Source organism: Ambystoma mexicanum, chromosome 14 (assembly GCF_040938575.1).
Source record: "Ambystoma mexicanum isolate Mex_15411 chromosome 14, UKY_AmexF1_1, whole genome shotgun sequence".
Taxonomy (NCBI): Eukaryota; Metazoa; Chordata; class Amphibia; order Caudata; family Ambystomatidae; genus Ambystoma; species Ambystoma mexicanum.
This window is the reverse complement of record NC_090940.1, coordinates 669709023-669728670: the sequence shown is the minus strand read 5'-3', so window position 1 is coordinate 669728670 and position 19648 is coordinate 669709023.

The following is a 19648-nucleotide window of genomic DNA, read 5'->3' as shown; positions in this document are numbered from 1 at the left end:
GCTCCATGAGTTGGACGTAACCCTTCTCTATTTCTAGACCACGCCTTCCGCTGCTCCGCGTGTCTCAATGCTATAGCAATTAGCGACCAGACGTGTGCTCCGTAGCTCGCGGTTCTTCTCCTTTCCACTACGCTATCCCTTCCTCGAACCCCCCCGCCCCCTTTCTTCTTCCTCCTGGATTCTAGTTCTAGCGAACTTACCTTGCCTCCTTGATTCCTGGATTCGACCTCCTGGAAAACTGAACGCATTCTGGATTCGGCAGAGACACGGGCCGCCTTCTTCAAAACCCGATCCATCCGAAAGAAGGCAGCCTCCAAGAACACCAGTAAAGAACGGATTCAGGTGAGAAGAGGGGAACTCCTTGACACAGGGAGGGTGAAGGCCTGAGGCAGGGAGGGCGAAGGCCTGAGGCAGGGAGGGTGAGGGCCCGAGGCAGGGAGGTTGAAGGCCTGAGCCAGAGAGGGTGAAGGCCTGGGGCAGAGAGTGTGGAGGCCTGAGGCAGGGAGGTGAGGGCCTGAGGCAGGGAGGGCAAAGGCCTGAGGTAGGGAGGGTGAGGGCTGAGGCAGGGAGGGTAAAGGGTTGAGGCAGAGAGGGTGAGGGCCTGAAGCAGAGAGGGTCAGCGCCTGGAGGGTCAGGCGTGAAGAAAGGCTTAGGAACACAGGACTGGTGAAGTGGAGGCTGGGGGGAGAATAAGGAGAAGTCAACGGGCTGAGTGCTGCAGGATGAGTGACTGGGAGGAAGTGATGAGTGGAGGGAAGAGTAAGGATTTCATTTTAAATGATGGAGGGGAAGGAAGAACTGATGGAGAAAGAGAAAGGGATGAAGAAAGAGGAGGCATTGTGAAGGAGATGGCTCGGGAGGGAGCAAAGGTTGAAGGAAAAGGAATGGCAAGCGCTAGGAGTGTTGGAAAAGGATTGGCAAAGCCGGATGGGAGGAGGATGAGATGAAGAGGGATGGGTGTGTGGGGGTGCGGATGTAGAGGAGAATGAGGTGCTGAGGGTAATGCTTTAGGTGACATAAGAAATTGAGGGTGGGCCTTAACCAGGCATGAAACAGCATTTGCCTGGTTGAGCCTCAGAATTGCAAGGAACCGTGGAAAGCTGTGTGGCCAATGCCCTCAAAGGGGTTGCCTAAGAGATGCGGCAGAGAGTTACTGCTTGGTGTGACAGGGAGCACAATGTCCCATCCCTTTGGGGAAGCTCAGGGTGTTACAGTTCCTGCTCCAGAGATTGGTGTGTAGCGGGCGTGCAAAGATCCCTCCTCCATATCAGAAACATGAACCCAGTCACAATATTCCAGCCTACACTACCAAAGCGGAAACATAACCTCTCCAATTTACTGCTCATAAAACCAATACAAAATAACGGGCCGATTCATGGAATTATAACGCAGAAAATAGGCTACTTGCGCCCAATCTTCGGCCAATCTGCATGCGCAGCTCTGTTTGTCTGGCCTGGCATGCCTGTGCGAGCTGTCAAAGGCCTTGCGCGAGACTCCGAGCAGTGGGTGGGTGTGGCCTGCGCAGATGGCACTGAAGGGGGTGCAACACCAGAAATGGGGAATAACTTGGAAGAAGTGGCCAATTCCGAGGGACGGCCTGCAGGCATTCACTCGCACGCCCACTATTGCGTGCCAAGAGATGTATTCATAGAATCAATCGCGCAACGTCTCTGCTGGGAAATGCCCACGCAAGTCTTCCATAGGATCCACCACCTGAAGCCGGCAGTAAGCACACTTGTGTGTAGGATTTTCAGTGCACAGATGGAATTGCATGTCGGATTTTGGGGTGCATTGTGAGAAACCTGAAGGTGTCTTACTTACTAGTCCCCAGGGATCTGTCATCCAGGTGGCCAGGACACAGCCATCGCTATTGGATACAGTTCCTGGGGGTGGACTTGTGAGAGAGTATTACCTGGATGAGGAGTCCTCAGGGAGTGGAGGTGGAACACCGAAGGGCGAGACGCGGTACCCCTCTCCTTTTCCCAATCCTACCACGCAGGATATTCAGAAGGTCTACCCCCCCCCCATTTTCCAACACGAACACTTTCCTACACCAAGACAGACAACGGACCAACACCAGGGCCGTTTACCTGACATGTCCCAATGCAAGGGTCAGGCAGAGTTAGGCAATTAACCATAATTATGCACACCTGATGACACTTTTCCTTCCCCCCAAGGATAAAAGGGGGAGCACAAAAGCACACTTCAAGCAAGGCCGAACACACGAGGAAGCAGCTATTCCGGAAAAGCAGTTCAAATGGAGGAAGAAGGCGTAGAGACCTGGAGGGAAGACAAGGAGGGAATTACCTGTGCCCTTTTCTCCCAGACCCACGAAACCTTTGAAAGGGGACTGGGAATTCCTGCTGGCATTTGGTGTGATAGGTCTCAGCGGCACATGGGACCCTTCTGCACAGATAGTGAATGTGAGGAGAAGCCCTTGCCACCGTGGGTCCGTCCTTGACTCCCGAGACAAGAAACTCCAACAGTTCAGCACAGCCGGTGAGTCAGAGAAGACAAAAAGTAAAACCAAACTGTGCTAGGCCCAACCCTGTTGAACAAAGGACTTGTGTATTTGAACTTTAAAGGAACCCTATAAAAAGGTTCAGATGCAGAGTGTTCAGGCTTCGCGGGGTGCTCATTCAATGGACTCTGACTGAAGCCTCTTTGGGGTTGAATTGTTGGCCTTAGGAGAGGCTAGTGTAGAGTGTCAAAGTGGTCCTATTCGGGTTAAGCAAAACCCCTCGTACACTCGAAAGTCTTTGTCACATGAGAGAAAATGGATTGACCTGTGAAAGTGGCTAAAGTAAGCCCAATGACTACAAATCAGAGTAACAATGGACACACCCGAAAACCTGAGAATAATAGAACTGTGTGAAGCCTGACTGGAGGCTTTAAGGAAAGCCTGGCTGGGGGCTTTTAGGGAAGCCTGGCTGGGGGCTTTTAGGGAAGCCTGGCTGGGGGCTTTTAGGAAAGCCTTACTGGGGCTAAAATCCAAGCTTAAATAAAGAGAAGAACCTAAGAGACATTGTGATGACAAATGTGAACCCGGCTGATGGATGTCCACAATGGATAGTTGGTGAAAAGGACTTGAATATATCCTGCAATATGAAAACAAGCTCTTCACATGGGTATACTCATGTATAGTTGTCAACATGCTGCAATGTGAAAACAGAAATACCTCACCTTTGCATACATCTGCTAAGGCCAGGAATCAATCCACTAAGGAGTGTCTAGGACTAACACATGTAGATCGAGTTATAACAAGTGTCGCTCCTTCGTCCTAGTTTGGTTGCTTTTTCCCACCTTGCGCTATTGTTCCTTCCGCCCTCCACTGCCCGTCCTCCCCCTTGCATTGTCCCTCCTTCCCCGTCCTCCCCCTTGCATTGTCACTCCTTCCCCCTCCAATGCCCATCCTCCCCCTTGCATTGTCCCTCCTCCCCCTCCACTGCCCGTCCTCTCCCTTGCATTGTCCCTCCTTCCCCCCTCCACTGCCCATCCTCCCCCTTGCATTGTCCCTCCTTCCCCCTCCAGTGCCCGTCCTCCCCCTTGCATTGTCCCTGCTTCTTCCCTCCACTGCCCCTCCTCCCCCTTGCATTGTCCCTCCTTCCCCCCTCCACAGCCCGTCCTCCCCCTTGGATTGCCCCTCCTTCCCCCCTCCACTGCCCACCCTCCCCCTTACATTGTCCCTCCTTCCCCTTTACACTGCCTGTCCTCCCCCATTGCATTGTCCCTCCTTCCCCTTTACACTGCCCATCCTCCCCCTGGCATTGTCCCTCCTTCCCCTTTACACTGCCCGTCCGACCCCTTGCCTTTTCCGTCCTTCTACTTTACACTGCCCATCCTCACCCTTGCATTCTCCCTCCTTGCCCTTCACACTGCCCGTCCTCCCCTTGCATTGTCCCTCCTTCCCCTTTACACTGCCCATCCTCCCGCTTGCGCTGTCCCTCCTCACCCTCATGCAGCCTCTCCTCCCCACTTGTGCTGTCCCTCCTTCCACCTTTGTGCTGCCCCAGCATGGGGGTAAATGCTACCTTGTATTGCATTGTAGTTTCGTAAATTTGGGCCTACAAGTCCCAGCATGCAATGGGACAAATGAGAGGTGGCTGGAGGTGCCAGGTATACACAGGGTAACTCGGCAACTTGGAAGTATATATTCTTGTTAGCAGGTGAACTACAGGCTTAGTGTTCTCTCCAGTGCTAGTATCAAGTTCAAGCCTCTCTGCATCACCCATAAGGCTTTCTGTTGCCTGGGACTCAGCTACATCCAACACTCTCTCCCTAAATACCTCCCTGCTAGCGCCCTTTGGTCTTCTAGCTCCACTCTCTGCAGATCAGACGCTTCTCTAAGTAGAGAGTGGGGGTAGATCTCTCTCCCGCAGGAGCCACCCTCTGGAATGGTCTCCCTACCCCTCTCAGGCTTCAGCCGAAACTCCTTAAGTTCTGGAAGCTGCTCAAGACCCTCCTTTTGTCTGCCTCATGCGCTCTCCACCTCCCCTGCTAATGTCCCCATCTGCCTCAGTGACTGGCTACCTAGTTCCCTCTGAATTCTACAGGGCACCACCCCTCCCCCTGCCCAGTTCACCCCCTTCCTGGCACTTAGCATGTGGAGTCTTGCCCCCTGCATCCCATGCAATCCCTTGCACTTGCCCACCTGGCTTCCCCTTAGCACTTCACTAGCCCCAGTAGCCCTCTTCTCCCCCACCCCCTTCTTCACCTGCAATCTCTCCTCTTTGCCCTGCACTTCCCTTCCCACCCTAGCAATTTGCAGTTTGCGCAGACCTGCACCTCCCGACTCTCTCACACTTCTTGCTACTGCACAATCTGAATGTTACAAGGCCCAGTAGGACCGTTATTGTTATCTTCTCCTTTGCCACCCCCCCTTTCTGACTTGGGGTGCCTTGAAACAGCATTTGTTCTATAGGCGCATTACAAATATCCAATAAATGAAATAAAATAAAAATTGCTTAAGCAGTCCTTCCAGGACTTGGCGGCCCATTTGGGTTGAGCATGCCCAGCTCTAATGCAGACATATAGGGCCCTATTCATGGAAAAGCGTGCATAGATCCTGCAAAGCTTGCATGCCGAGAATGACTCTGCGTGAGCCTGCGTACATAGATTTTTCTGCATGTGCCACGTATTCATGGAATTATCCCCGCAAAGTAAGCCTATACGCAAGTCGTGCCCAGAATGCCACTGACACGCCCCTGCAAAGCAGATACAGCGCCTAATATCTACCTCCGCGTGGTCCTCAGGCACAAACTCATGCACCCCTGTAATCCTGCGTAGGGTCCCCGCAACCTAGGCAGCACCCCAATGACACTGCGTAGGGTCCCTCGTAACTATTCCCAGCACCCCATCAACATGCGTAACATGCCTCGTAAAAGTTGTCATTTCCCGGTAAATATACGTTCGAAACCCCGAGACCACAGAACTGCAGCTGAGGGATCTAACCCTGTTATTACTGAGTACCTGATTTGCAGCAAGGGATCTAACCCTGTTAATACTGAGTACCTGATTTGCAGCAGAAGGGATCTAACCCTGTGAATATTTGTCCATTTTGGGATGTGACCCAGCTACTTATTTTTTGCAACAGGTTCAATTGACCAGGACCGGGAGTGCGCGCCTCACCCACCTTCTTTTTTGTACTGAATGCTATGGGAGTCCCGGGCTCCAGAGGCAGCGCCACGGGGTGACTGTGCCCCACTTTGGAGAATCATAAAGATGGTTCTCTCCCCTCCCCCAAATTTGGGAAGGACTTGTGCTTTGGAGGGGTGTCGGTTGCTGGTCACCTGAACAGAAAAAAAGTTTTCACTACAGCTACCAGAATCCTTTGAGTCTAATTAGACACACCTGCTCAACAGCCTCCCTGATGATTATTTGAGATAAGAAAGCGCTAGGAGGAGAACAACTACAGACCACAGAACTGCAGCTGAGGGATCTAACCCTGTTATTACTGAGTACCTGATTTGCAGCAAGGGATCTAACCCTGTTAATACTGAGTACCTGATTTGCAGCAAAAGGGATCTAACCCTGTGAATATTTGTCCATTTTGGGATGTGACCCAGCTACTTATTTTTTGCAACAGGTTCAATTGACCAGGACCGGGAGTGCGCGCCTCACCCACCTTCTTTTTTGTACTGAATGCTATGGGAGTCCCGGGCTCCAGAGGCAGCGCCACGGGGTGACTGTGCCCCACTTTGAAGAATCATAAAGATGGTTCTCTCCCCTCCCCCAAATTTGGGAAGGACTTGTGCTTTGGAGGGGTGTCGGTTGCTGGTCACCTGAACAGAAAAAAACGTTTTCACTACAGCTACCAGAATCCTTGGAGTCTAATTAGACACACCTGCTCAACAGCCTCCCTGATGATTATTTGAGATAAGAAAGCGCTAGGAGGAGAACAACTACAGACCACAGAACTGCAGCTGAGGGATCTAACCCTGTTATTACTGAGTACCTGATTTGCAGCAAGGGATCTAACCCTGTTAATACTGAGTACCTGATTTGCAGCAGAAGGGATCTAACCCTGTGAATATTTGTCCATTTTGGGATGTGACCCAGCTACTTATTTTTTGCAACAGGTTCAATTGACCAGGACCGGGAGTGCGCGCCTCACCCACCTTCTTTTTTGTACTGAATGCTATGGGAGTCCCGAGCTCCAGGGGCAGCGCCACGGGGTGACTGTGCGCCACTTTGGAGAATCATAAAGATGGTTCTCTCCCCTCCCCCAAATTTGGGAAGGACTTGTGCTTTGGAGGGGTGTCGGTTTCTGGTCACCTGAACAGAAAAAAACGTTTTCACTACAGCTACCAGAATCCTTTGAGTCTAATTAGACACACCTGCTCAACAGCCTCCCTGATGATTATTTGAGATAAGAAAGCGCTAGGAGGAGAACAACTACAGACCACAGAACTGCAGCTGAGGGATCTAACCCTGTTATTACTGAGTACCTGATTTGCAGCAAGGGATCTAACCCTGTTAATACTGAGTACCTGATTTGCAGCAGAAGGGATCTAACCCTGTGAATATTTGTCCATTTTGGGATGTGACCCAGCTACTTATTTTTTCCAACAGGTTCAATTGACCAGGACCGGGAGTGCGCGCCTCACCCACCTTCTTTTTTGTACTGAATGCTATGGGAGTCCCGGGCTCCAGAGGCAGCGCCACGGGGTGACTGTGCCCCACTTTGGAGAATCATAAAGATGGTTCTCTCCCCTCCCCAAAATTTGGGAAGGACTTGTGCTTTGGAGGGGTGTCGGTTGCTGGTCACCTGAACAGAAAAAAACGTTTTCACTACAGCTACCAGAATCCTTTGAGTCTAATTAGACACACCTGCTCAACAGCCTCCCTGATGATTATTTGAGATAAGAAAGCGCTAGGAGGAGAACAACTACAGATCACAGAACTGCAGCTGAGGGATCTAACCCTGTTATTACTGAGTACCTGATTTGCAGCAAGGGATCTAACCCTGTTAATACTGAGTACCTGATTTGCAGCAGAAGGGATCTAACCCTGTTTATATTTGTCCATTTTGGGATGTGACCCAGCTACTTATTTTTTGCAACAGGTTCAATTGACCAGGACCGGGAGTGCGCGCCTCACCCACTTTCTTTTTTGTACTGACTGTTTCTACGAAAGCCACTAGACGCGGGCCTGCGCGAAAGCACATCAGGGCTACCATATTCATAAAAGAACTTGCAAAATCCAATTACCTTAAATGTTTCCTGTCACAATCATTTAACCCACCATGTCTTTGGCAGCGAGTGGGGGTGCAGTGCTGCCTTTGCCCCCTCAGCCATTAGTTAACCACATAACACAATGCCTCAGGGCTGATGCACACTTTATAAATGCTAATAAATAAATAAATAAATACTACAATCATGGTTCCATGGGTCAGCACATAAGAAGTGTCCTGCACGTTTGCCCACCCTCGGAGTCAGGAATGGGGGTGGTGTATTTGTTTGTGTGTGCAAATCGGCCGAGTGCAGAAAAGAGCTGGGATGTTGCCCTCATTAAAGCAAATTGATTGGCCGCTTGCCCAGCCCTCGATGCTAGTTTCAAATCGTTCTTCGGTGCCCCAATTAGCTGATAAAGAGAGCATATTTTTTGTAATCGTATAATAGTTGAACGACTTTACTAGCACTTACTCTTTTGTTTTCTAAGAATTGTAAAAACATCGTTGTTACATTATTACTCACTCAAGTTGCCCTTCTAGAGAAGAACAGGGATCTGAGCAAAAAACCTCAGAGGATGAAGGGCTGAGTCGGCCTTAGCAAGTTCAAATCTGAGAAACGGTTTTGTTACAGCATTCTTGTGGACTTTTTTTTTCTCCAAGAAATCGCTGAGTAAATGCATTCTTAAACAAATCCACGAGATGGCAGCAAATGCATAGTTTTAGAGGTACCCTGCACACATCTCTGCATTAACCTAATGTAATGTAAATGCATTCTCAAAGTAATCCAGAAGATGGCAGCATATGCTTAGTTTCAGCGATGCAATGCCCAGATCTGAGAAGCAAGACACTTCGGCGCCGCCAGTTCGGCGCCGGCCGATTTGGCACGAACTGTTTGGCGCGGCCAGTTCGGCGCAATTCTAGTTCTTGAATCAACATTAAAATCTGAATAGAATACACAAAATAAAGAAGACAATCAAGGCCGTGGTGAAGCCCTGGCTTGGAGAGCTGCATGGCTGCACAGTTAACCACAGCAGTTACATATATTAAACGTCATAAGCCAACTTGATTTTCATGACCTATATCAATATAAGTAACTGGGGCCTTTGAATGTCATAACATCTCGATAGCCTAGTGGTTAGCGCTAGCGAGTCCTGCAGGCCAGGGTTCGAGCCAGCAGGAATTCCTTATAATCTAGCCTAACATGTGTAATGTAGTTGCATTCTTAAATGAATCCACTGGGTGGCAGCAAAGGCATATTTTTGCAGCTATGCATCACGCTAATGCAATGTGAATGCATTGTTAAATGAATCCACCAGAGAGGGTTACTTTTAGCGACATCCTGCCTTAATCTGCATTATGCTGAACGGAATGCAGATGCCTTCTTAAATAAATCCACCAGCTTGCAGTATAGGCATCGTTTCGGAGCAGTCCTGCCCAGATCTCTGAGGCAGACATTCCGGTGCAGCGCTTTCAGCACCGCTGGTTTTGGCTCAGGGCTCCGGGCAAAGGTCCCTTTGAGGTGCCTCCCATAGATTGCAGGGAACTTCGCCCGTGTTATTTATGTGTTGGTAACATATTGTCAACCAAAGCTTTGGAACGTGGACAGTGGCAGATTTAAGGCAAAAGGCCCTAGGTGGGCGGGTCATGGAGGCGGCGCCTAGGGTGAGCGGGTCATGGAGGCGGCGCCTAGGGTGAGCGGGTCATGGAGGCGGCGCCTAGGGTGAGCGGGTCATGGAGGCGGCGCCTAGGGTGAGCGGGTCATGGAGGTGGAGCCTAGGGTAGGCGGGTCATGGAGGGGGGGCTTAGGGTGGGCGGGTCATGGAGGTGGAGCCTAGGGTGGGCGGGTCATGGAGGGGGGGCTTAGGGTGGGTGGGTCATGGAGGCGGCGCCTAGGGTGGGCGGGTCATGGAGGCGGCGCCTAGGGTGAGCGGGTCATGGAGGGGGGGCTTAGGGTGGGCGGGTCATGGAGGGGGGGCTTAGGGTGGGTGGGTCATGGAGGCGGCGCCTAGGGTGAGCGGGTCATGGAGGTGGAGCCTAGGGTAGGCGGGTCATGGAGGGGGGGCTTAGGGTGGGCGGGTCATGGGGGCGGAGATTAGGGTGAGTTGGTCTTGGAGGCGGAGCTTAGGGTGGGCAGAGTTACTTGCAGTCACAAGTGCACAATGGTAAACTTTTGTGGAAAAATGTTCTTTTTTAAGGTGTCTTTATTATATTTCCCTCTGTTCATGGGTCTGACTAACTGGAAACAGCTGAAACCCCTGAGCAGGCTTTGCTCTCCATGGCAGCATTGCATGATCATGGTCCCCACTCCTATAGAGTCCCAAGGGACTCTATAGGAGTGGGGAGCATGGCAGCACCGGCACCATTAACGACGGTGCCAGTGCTTCCATGACGGCTTGCCTACCATGGCCGATGTGCCCGGCAGGGTCAGCCTGTTGGCCACAGCGGCTCCGGCAGGCAAACCCGCAGTGTGCCGGTAGTCTCACCGGCAGTGTTGTTTCTCAGCCGGCACACATGTAATGAGACCCAATATGTTATTTTGGAATATTCCCTAAAATATCATTTGTAAAATAAAAACCACCTGATCAAAAATCACTTAGGGCCTGATTCATCGAAAATTCACTATGGTGCAAAGTGAGTTTGTACTGCCAACCAACACCCTGATTCACAGAGTGGTGCAAAGTGAGTTTTTGCAGTGCAAAGTAACTTTGACTGGTACCAAAGTGGTGCAAAGTCACTTTACTCTGCTCCGTGAATCAGGGTGTTTGCACCACACTAAAAGGTCCATGAATCGGGCCCTTCGTTTTGGATTTAATATTTGTGCATTTTGCTCTTACTAGAGCAGTCAATCCGAGTGCCAGCAGCAAGAGTGGGTATTGCGGATTCTGGGCGTCAGGGGCAGGGAGGGGTGATGAGGTCTGATAGGCTCAGAGATTTCTAGCCCGCCCGGCTTTCTGACCCAACTCTCTCTTTTACAAAAACACAGAAACTGGGCTGACCTCTCACAAGGAGTTAGTCAATCCACACAGGATTCCTAAAACTGCCAGCATTCAGGCATTAGCAGATGATAGTAGAAAACTCTCCAACAAGGCCGCCCAGTTATGCAATTCCTTGCCAGCTGATATCCAGCCAAACCGCTGCCCAATAAGTTTCCAGAAAAAGTAAAAAATAATGGCTCTTTCCTGGCTAGGTTTTTTGGTGATTAAACTCACTCTCTCATGCTGGACAATCAGAGTATATAAATGTCCTCAAGGTGACAAATGGAAGTGCTGTGGAGGACGAGTGCATTTGGTGAGAAGTCCTGGAGTTGGCTGGCGTTTCAGCACAGACTTCTTGTGGAGTGTACATTGACTATTCATAACGTGCCTTGCAGGTGAGGAGTGCTGTAGAGCAGAGTGCCATGGAGGGCGAGCGCAGTTGGCGAGAAGCCCTGGAGTTGGCTGGCGTTTCAGCACAGACTCCTTTTGCAGTGTACATAGAAGGTGAGGAGTGCTGTAGAGCAGAGTGCCATGGAGGGCGAGCGCAGTTGGCGAGAAGTCCTGGAGTTGGCTGGTGTTTCAGCACAGACTCCTTTTGCAGTGTACATGTAAGGTGAGGAGTGCTGTAGAGCAGAGTGCCATGGAGGGCGAGCGCAGTTGGCGAGAAGCCCTGGAGTTGGCTGGCGTTTCAGCACAGACTCCTTTTGCAGTGTTCATGGAAGGTGAAGAGTGCTGTAGAGCAGAGCGCCCTGGAGGGCGAGCGCAGTTGGTGAGAAGTCCTGGAGTTGGTTGGCGTTTCAGCACAGACTCCTTTTGCAGTGTACATAGAAGGTGAGGAGTGCTGTAGAGCAGAGTGCCATGGAGGGCGAGCGCAGTTGGCGAGAAGTCCTGGAGTTGGCTGGTGTTTCAGCACAGACTCCTTTTGCAGTGTACATGTAAGGTGAGGAGTGCTGTAGAGCAGAGTGCCATGGAGGGCGAGCGCAGTTGGCGAGAAGTCCTGGAGTTGGTTGGCGTTTCAGCACAGACTCCTTTTGCAGTGTACATGTAAGGTGAGGAGTGCTGTAGAGCAGAGTGCCATGGAGGGCGAGCGCAGTTGGCGAGAAGCCCTGGAGTTGGCTGGCGTTTCAGCACAGACTCCTTTTGCAGTGTTCATGGAAGGTGAAGAGTGCTGTAGAGCAGAGCGCCCTGGAGGGCGAGCGCAGTTGGTGAGAAGTCCTGGAGTTGGTTGGCGTTTCAGCACAGACTCCTTTTGCAGTGTACATAGAAGGTGAGGAGTGCTGTAGAGCAGAGTGCCATGGAGGGCGAGCGCAGTTGGCGAGAAGTCCTGGAGTTGGCTGGTGTTTCAGCACAGACTCCTTTTGCAGTGTACATGTAAGGTGAGGAGTGCTGTAGAGCAGAGTGCCATGGAGGGCGAGCGCAGTTGGCGAGAAGCCCTGGAGTTGGCTGGCGTTTCAGCACAGACTCCTTTTGCAGTGTTCATGGAAGGTGAAGAGTGCTGTAGAGCAGAGCGCCCTGGAGGGCGAGCGCAGTTGGTGAGAAGTCCTGGAGTTGGTTGGCGTTTCAGCACAGACTCCTTTTGCAGTGTACATGGAAGGTGAGGAGTGCTGTAGAGCAGAGTGCAATGGAGGGCGAGCGCAGTTGTCACAGTTAGGCGAGTGGGAGCAGTGGAGCTTTTGGATCGGCTCCCCCAAGAAACCACAATTAACTTCTTACGGAGTTCCTGGTGCTGCTGAATTGACGAAAGGTCACACATAAGTTCAGCCTGCAACTACTCTTAATGGTGAGCACGTTTTGAACTTATCACATGGCAACACAGCTTCTCTAGGGACTCTGGTTCCAATGGAGGTTGATTCCCCTGTTTGTTTGGGTTCTAATGTTGGTGATTATACGCTGACCTCAAACAATATCACAAGGAAAAATACTTACTTCTTTACTAAAAGCAGAAGTTTGAGTGACAGCGATATTCCCACTATATCCTGTCTGCATACATCTATGGGGCGGTTGTCATGGAGAAGCTGCCATGCATACCAACTGGCAAGGGCACTGATAACATTCCTGCTTGTGTAGTGTGAGAAACCAGAGGGTGTCTCACCCCCTAGTCCCAGGGGATCTCTCTCTCAGGTGGGCAGGGCATGGCCAAAGCCTTTGGATCCAGACCCTAGGGGTGGACCAGTGCAGGAGGATCCCCTGGGTGAGGGGTCTTCAGGGAGTGGGGGTGAGATAGCAGATGGTGAGACGCAGTATTCCCCCTTTTTTGTTCATCTACCCTATCTTATTTTGAAGGATTTTCCAAAGTCCCAATTCCCCCCTCCCCCATTTTACACCAACACTGGGCCGAGGAAGAGGGTGACTGAGAGTAACCAGACTAACTCTCTCACATTGTACTGGACATGTCCCATTAATCGGATCAGGCAAAGTCAGGCACTTTACACTAAGTGCATACACCTGATACCAGTTATTTCTCCTCACACGAATAAAAGGTAACACCTAAGGACACACTCTAAGCAAGGCAGAACACGAGTACAAGCAGAACTTCTGGGACGAAGGCACACCTACTGGAGCAGAGCAATGGACCAGGGGACGAGAGCAGTGGGCCGAAAACCCCAAGGGTTCCCTATTGGAGGTCATCACCTCTGACAGACCACAAAAGACACGTGGAGAAGGCCAGATCCCACAAGTGAAGATTGCATTGTGTTTCAAGGATGCCAGTGACCCTCCCGGGTGAACGGCAGAGTTGGGGTGACGAGGCCAAGCCTGCAGTACTAACATTGACTCGTGAATTGGAAATAGCAAAACAAGAAAGAAGCGCACACAGCCCCAGCATTGGCAAGCGACTTGAGAGACGGGTGTGTGTTAAAGCGAATGAAGTAGCAACATTATATCAGAAGTGAAGGTTGCACGCGTGGGGGTGAGATGTGAAAAAAGGCAGATGTGTGAATTAACTTTGAAGTAAAAGGCAGCTGTGAGATCAGCAATACTAAGTAACGGAGTGGTCTGGCGAAAGGAAGTAGCAAATTCGAAAGTCTCAGTGAAAGGTACATTGTATGAAATTATAAAGCGAACAAACCGCAAAAGTGACTTAAACGAGAGTAAACTTGAACTTTGAGTTGAAGTGGTCCTGCTGTGGTCTGTAAACAGAATCACGCACATTCAAAACTCTTTGACATCCAAATGGGGTCCAAGCCCGACTGAGGGAGACGCGAAGTACAATAAGCTTGGGGAAGGGCGACACCGGCAAGTTTGTGTTGAACTGTGAAGCAAGATGTCTGAGCATGGTAGAGGGGGATCTCCGTGAACTTTGAGTTGGGATACAATTTTGAAAGTGAAGAAAGAGACTTGAACGAATAGGGCCAGGCGGGCCTCAATCCACCGTTTGAAACTGCTAAGAGTGTTACAAACCGAGCCAGAGTGTGTCATCTTGCCTACAAGGACAGCTTACTCCGTGCACGCAGCATGATAAGCTAACATTCAATACCCTTTAACACTGCTTGACAGGGCCTGTGATATGAGTTGGCTGTGGCGTTAAAAGCAGCATTCTTTGTATAGTTGGAGGCTGGTGCACTTTGTCAGGGTTTAGGAATAATTGGGCAAATGGTGCTCTGTACTACAACGCTATTCACGCAGAACTGATTTTTCATTGCATAGGAACCATGCAAAAGCATCATGGTAACAGGCACTGCCACACTTCCTGTTCAAAACTAAGGCTGCACACGACTTTGAGGAGAAACTCGGTTTCGATCATCATCAATTCGTCAAGCATATTGTGAAAGGTATGCGCGCCAACCCAACGGTTTTGTAGTGTTTACAACGACAATGGAAACGGTCCCCCTGAGAATGAACATGTCTCAATAAAGTGCCTTGCGTTTCCTGGCCCCTTGCTAAAGAGCTGCGAATGTCATGGACCAAAAGAGCTTTGGCGATGCCATTCACAGCGCTTAGGGAGGGCTTCAGGGAGAACTGTACATTCTGCGCACCGCAGTAAGCTTATTCTGCGTGTTTGCAAATGTGTGTGTTTATGTTAGAAAATCAACCATGGTGGCCACACTACTACCTTTAAAACCGCTGCTGATATCCTTCGTGATCTGGAGATTCTACCATGTGCTTAGCTGTCCTTAGGTTTCCTGGTATTATACTCCACAGCACCGAGCTCAGGCAGGCCCTTGCTGACTCAGTAATCACAAAATCACATGCTGAGCGCTGCGATGTCTGCAAGGAGCGAGAGTCCAATGGGGAGAGGATGGTGGGTCCATGAATAGTGCGCGCCCCTGCAGGGGCTGCTGGTGGGCACAGCATTTCCCGGAGTGTTCTGTATGGCACAGAGCTGCTTGTGTCTGACATAGGGGTGGATAGCGAGTTTAGTCAGAGAGCTTGGACTGTGGGTGGGGGGTTCATGAAGAAAGCAAGCAGCCCAAAAATGCTTCTGCGATAGTTCACCTTTGCGGTGCTGTAACAAAAAGAATGGAGCTTTGGTTAAATAACATGGGTATTCATTTCAGCTGAGCTCCCTCAACACTTGGGCCTCATTAGAAGTTTGGCAGTAGCCTTGCCGGTAAAACCGGCAGGCTGCCGCCAAACTTCCGAATATTTCCGGCACCCGCGAATGGGCAATTACTTGGTCATTAATGCCCTGCCGGACACAGTAATTGCCCATTTGCAGGCGCCGGGAAAAAGATGCTCCCCATTCCCTTTTGGCCCCATAGGGCTGAATGGGAATGGGGAGGTCGGATGCACCGGCACCGTTTCTAACAGTGCCGGTGCATCCGACATGCTGTGCGCGCGGGTGCATTTCTGCCCGCCAGGTCCGACTTACAGTACCGGCAAACTTATCGGTACCGTAGATCCCGGACCGGCAAACTTGTAATGCAGCACAAGACTGTTATTACTCCCGATCGCAAGATGTAAACCTGGGAACTGAAATGTGCACTTCATTTTCTTTAGGTGTCTCCGAAAGTAAGGGCTTCTGGAAATGCCAGGCAATATCAAAACGGGTATGGGCCTCGCACCTCCGGATTCCAGGAAGAGGGTTTCGTTTCTTACTTACCCTCTCAAAGTAGACCTGTATTGAACGAAACCACATTGATGTAAAACGAATAACCCCAACAAGAAGTTTTTATTTTTTTCAACAACCAATTTTCCGTTTTCTCTAGACAGGTGTCCACGGCCAAACAGAGTCACCTCATTGTTTTAGGCCCGTTTATTCACTGTTAGCAACACTTGCACGGCCTGTGTGTGAACACCTCCACCACAATGTGCATACAATGAAATGCCACAGGCAACTAGTGATGCCGGCAAGTGGTCGCAAGTTTACTCACCATAATTACAGGGCGTTAACGAGCAAGTGGTCGCAAGTTTACTCACCATAATTACAGGGCGTTAACGAGCAAGTGGTCGCAAGTTTACTCACCATAATTACAGGGCGTTAACGAAACTAAGCATAGGCTAATTATTTCAAGATGGATGCTTTAGAGCTGAAAGCTGACACATGAAGTCAAGTGCACACGACCCTCGCCTGCCCTCAAACAAGTTAAAGTCATTTTACCTGCACAGATTGGAGACGACCGCGTTTGCAGTAGTCGGCTGTATAATGTACAGCAGAGCTGAGGAGCACAGACGAAAGTTTAATTCAGAAGGAAGATTAGAGACTACACCAACTCGGAGCTCAGAGCAGTCGTGCAGGCAGCTCTGCTCAGATGTCATGGCAGTGTCACGCTGACGCTCTGACACAGACACTGCCTGGACCAGGGGCACGCAGGGCAGAGTCTGTGTGTGTGTTTCACGCCGCCCAGGCAGTCATCAATCAAAATGATGGGCCATTAACACGTCACGCCCACCTTGGAGGATGCTGCAGTGCTCTGCTCTGGGCCTCAGGCAGCCAGGCCTATAAATCCGTGGTGTTGACAGGAAGAATCGATAGGTGATAGGACTGCTTAAATAGCGGTAGCCTACCGCCTGAATCGGTAGGGTTGGCAAGTATGGGGTTAAGCCTTCAAGGAATCACTCGACACTGTCCTTAATGCTTAAGGGTGAGATGTATTGTTTGCTAAGTCAACAAAGTGTGCTCTATCACCTTTTTTTGTAACATCTGTTTATTGAACACTTTCCAGCACAAACAGTATATAACAAACAAACACAATGGCCCTCATTAGGACCCTGGCGGAGTGGGTTTCCGCCAGCGCTAATCGCGGCGGACCCGTCCGCCGTACTACGAGTTCCCTTAGCGCCATGGAGGTTTTCTCCGCCTGGTTTTACCGGGCGGAGAAAACCATGGTGCTAAGGGACCTCGTTGTTAATTACGCCGCCGTACTTTACGGCGGCGTAATTAACTCCTTCCCCACTCCCATTATACCCTATGGGGCAAGAATGGGAATGGGGAAGGGTAAAATGGGGATTGGGGATTTACCGCTCCGCCAAGGTCGGCATGGGGTGGTAAATCCGCCAACCCCCATGGCGCTATCGGCGGCTTTCCGCCATGCTCCGCGGTGCATTTAGCACCGCGGATTCCGCCAGGGTCGTAATGAGGGCCAATGTTTGTTATATTCCCCAACTCAGGTCTCAAGTCTACCCTGTGCCTCCCCCAACCCCCACAAATCCGAGAGGGGGTCTCAGGTTGGATCCCTGATTTTCCATTGAATCATAGGACCGCATGGAGTGGTGTTCAGATAGTATCTCCTCAAACAGTGACCCTATACCCCATGCCAACCCTCTCTTCCCCCCTCTTACTATCAACAACTACTCCAACTACACTTCGGGATCAGAACGGGGTCCTTGGAGGAGTTGGCGTGTCTAGGTTGGTATACGGGTGGGGATATGCCGGGATCGTTATGGTTATTTTCAGGTACGGGAAATGAAGATGAGGGTCTGTCAGTGATCGGCAGGTGTATCAGGGGCCGCGTGTGTTTGGGATAGGTTTGGTGTCTTGGCAATGTCCGTCTCCCCCCGTGGGGAGCGGACTCTCTGGCGGGGGGGGGAGTCAAATAAGTCCCAGAATGTGCGTGCCAGTTCAACTTTAGCCGGGTTCACTTTTTGTTGTGCACTTCTCTCCAGGGAGCATATTTTGGATACCATATTGGTCAATTGTGGTTCAGTGGGCGGCGCTGTCGCTTTCCAATCCATTAATTATAGTTTGTGGGCAGCAAATACTACTGTGCTCAACACTCTACATACTAACGGGTTTGTGTGCCAGTCCTAGTAGTTGACCCCGAATAGGAAATCGTCCGGGGCCAGAGTGATGTTGGCATCTGACAGGCGGTTGGTCAACAGCCTTTGCACCTGTTGCCAATATATTTTGATTATTGGGCACAACCATAAGACGTGTCCCATAGTGCCTGTCTCACCATAACCCCGTCAGCAGAGAGCATAGCTCTCAACTCACCCACTTTTGGCGGGTGTCACCCGCCTTGCAAAGGGCTGACTCACCCGCCAAGCCTCCTGCATGCCCATTCATTCCAATGGGCGTCTCACCCGCCAGAAACAAAATCGGGTGATTTCACCCGCCTTTGCGAGACAAATGGTTGAGAGCTATGGCAGAGAGGCGAGGGTGTCAATCCCATTTTGTACATTTTGGACGGGGTATAATAGAGGCATTGGATAATTTTGAACTGGATCTCCCTGTTTTTTTAAGTTCACGGAGATCCCAGAAATGGCTGCAAAGTATTGGTAAACGTCTCCCGTCTCAATCAGGGTGTCAAGATTGTGCGACCAGGCATCCGCAAGGGTGGAGTTCCTCCCCACATTGTTCGGGATGGCCATGGAATAATAGGTACAAAGATGCAGGTGGGCACCTAGCCAGCGCTAGAGTTCTAACTCACAGAGAGCTGGAGGAGCCTGTCTTGACATCTGCGTGGTGTAGCGTGCTATCTCAGCGCACATTGCGCTGTACTTTAGCCACTGTCCTGCGTGGAGGTCCAAAGGAGGGCGCCTTCAGCGAAAGTTTGTATTTTCGGTCCGTTGCATAGATCGAGTATTTTAACTTGCGCCCATCGGGTGTCTTGTGATGTGTGGAGTGTAGGCACGCAGGCAATTCAGAGGAGGCCCTTAATCGACATCGACGTGGGTGCCATTTTGGTGTCAATACCCTGCTGGGATCGGACTTTGTGCCATTGGGCCAAGGTTGGACCCACTATGGGGTGTGAGTTAAGCTAACGTGGTAGGTTCACTGGGGGGGCGGCGAGGGCATCGAGTGGGGACAAGGGGATAAGCAGTGCTAATTCCATCCATCTCCAGCTCGAGCCGTCGTCTGGGTTTAGCCACCGTTTGGCCCAGCAAAACTGGGCAATCAGATAGTAGCTCCTCCATGATGTTAGCGGGAGGCCTTTGACTTGTTTGGATGCCATCAGGGGCCCTGCGCAAATACGCGCTTTCTTGCCGTGCCAGATGAATCTAGTGAAGGCGGCTTCGATGGTTTCGTACATCTTCGGGGGAGGGGCACAGGGTTGCATCATCACCAGGTAAATGAGTTTGGGCATCAAGTTAATCTTGATGGCATTGATACTGCCGATCAAGGATAAAGGTAGACTATCCCAACTGGTAAGATCCGAGTGTATCCACTCGAACGTGTGCAGATAGTTGAGGTTGCGCGCTCCTCGATGTGCGCGCTAATATTGACCCCCAGATATTTGATATGGTCTGTTTGCAGCCCGAACGGAGCTACTCCTCCCGGGTCCCGAGGGAGGTCCAGTCGGAGCAGCAGAATCTTGGATTTGGCCCAATAGACCCAATAATCCGCCATTGGGCCGTACTGCTGTAAGAGGAAACACACTCTGGGGAGGGAGTTGGGGGTGTCGCCAATTTATAAGAGGAGATCGTCGGCGTACAGGGAGATTCAGTGTTCCATTCCACCCCTCCAGAGCCCCTGCCACTGGAGGTCCGTCATCAGTATTTAGGCTACTGGTTCAATGGAGAGGGCATAGAGGAGGGTCGATAGGGGGCACCCCTGGCGCGTGCCGCAATATAGAGCAAAGGGAGCCGATGTGAGGCCGTTGGTGGTTACAGTCGCCTTAGG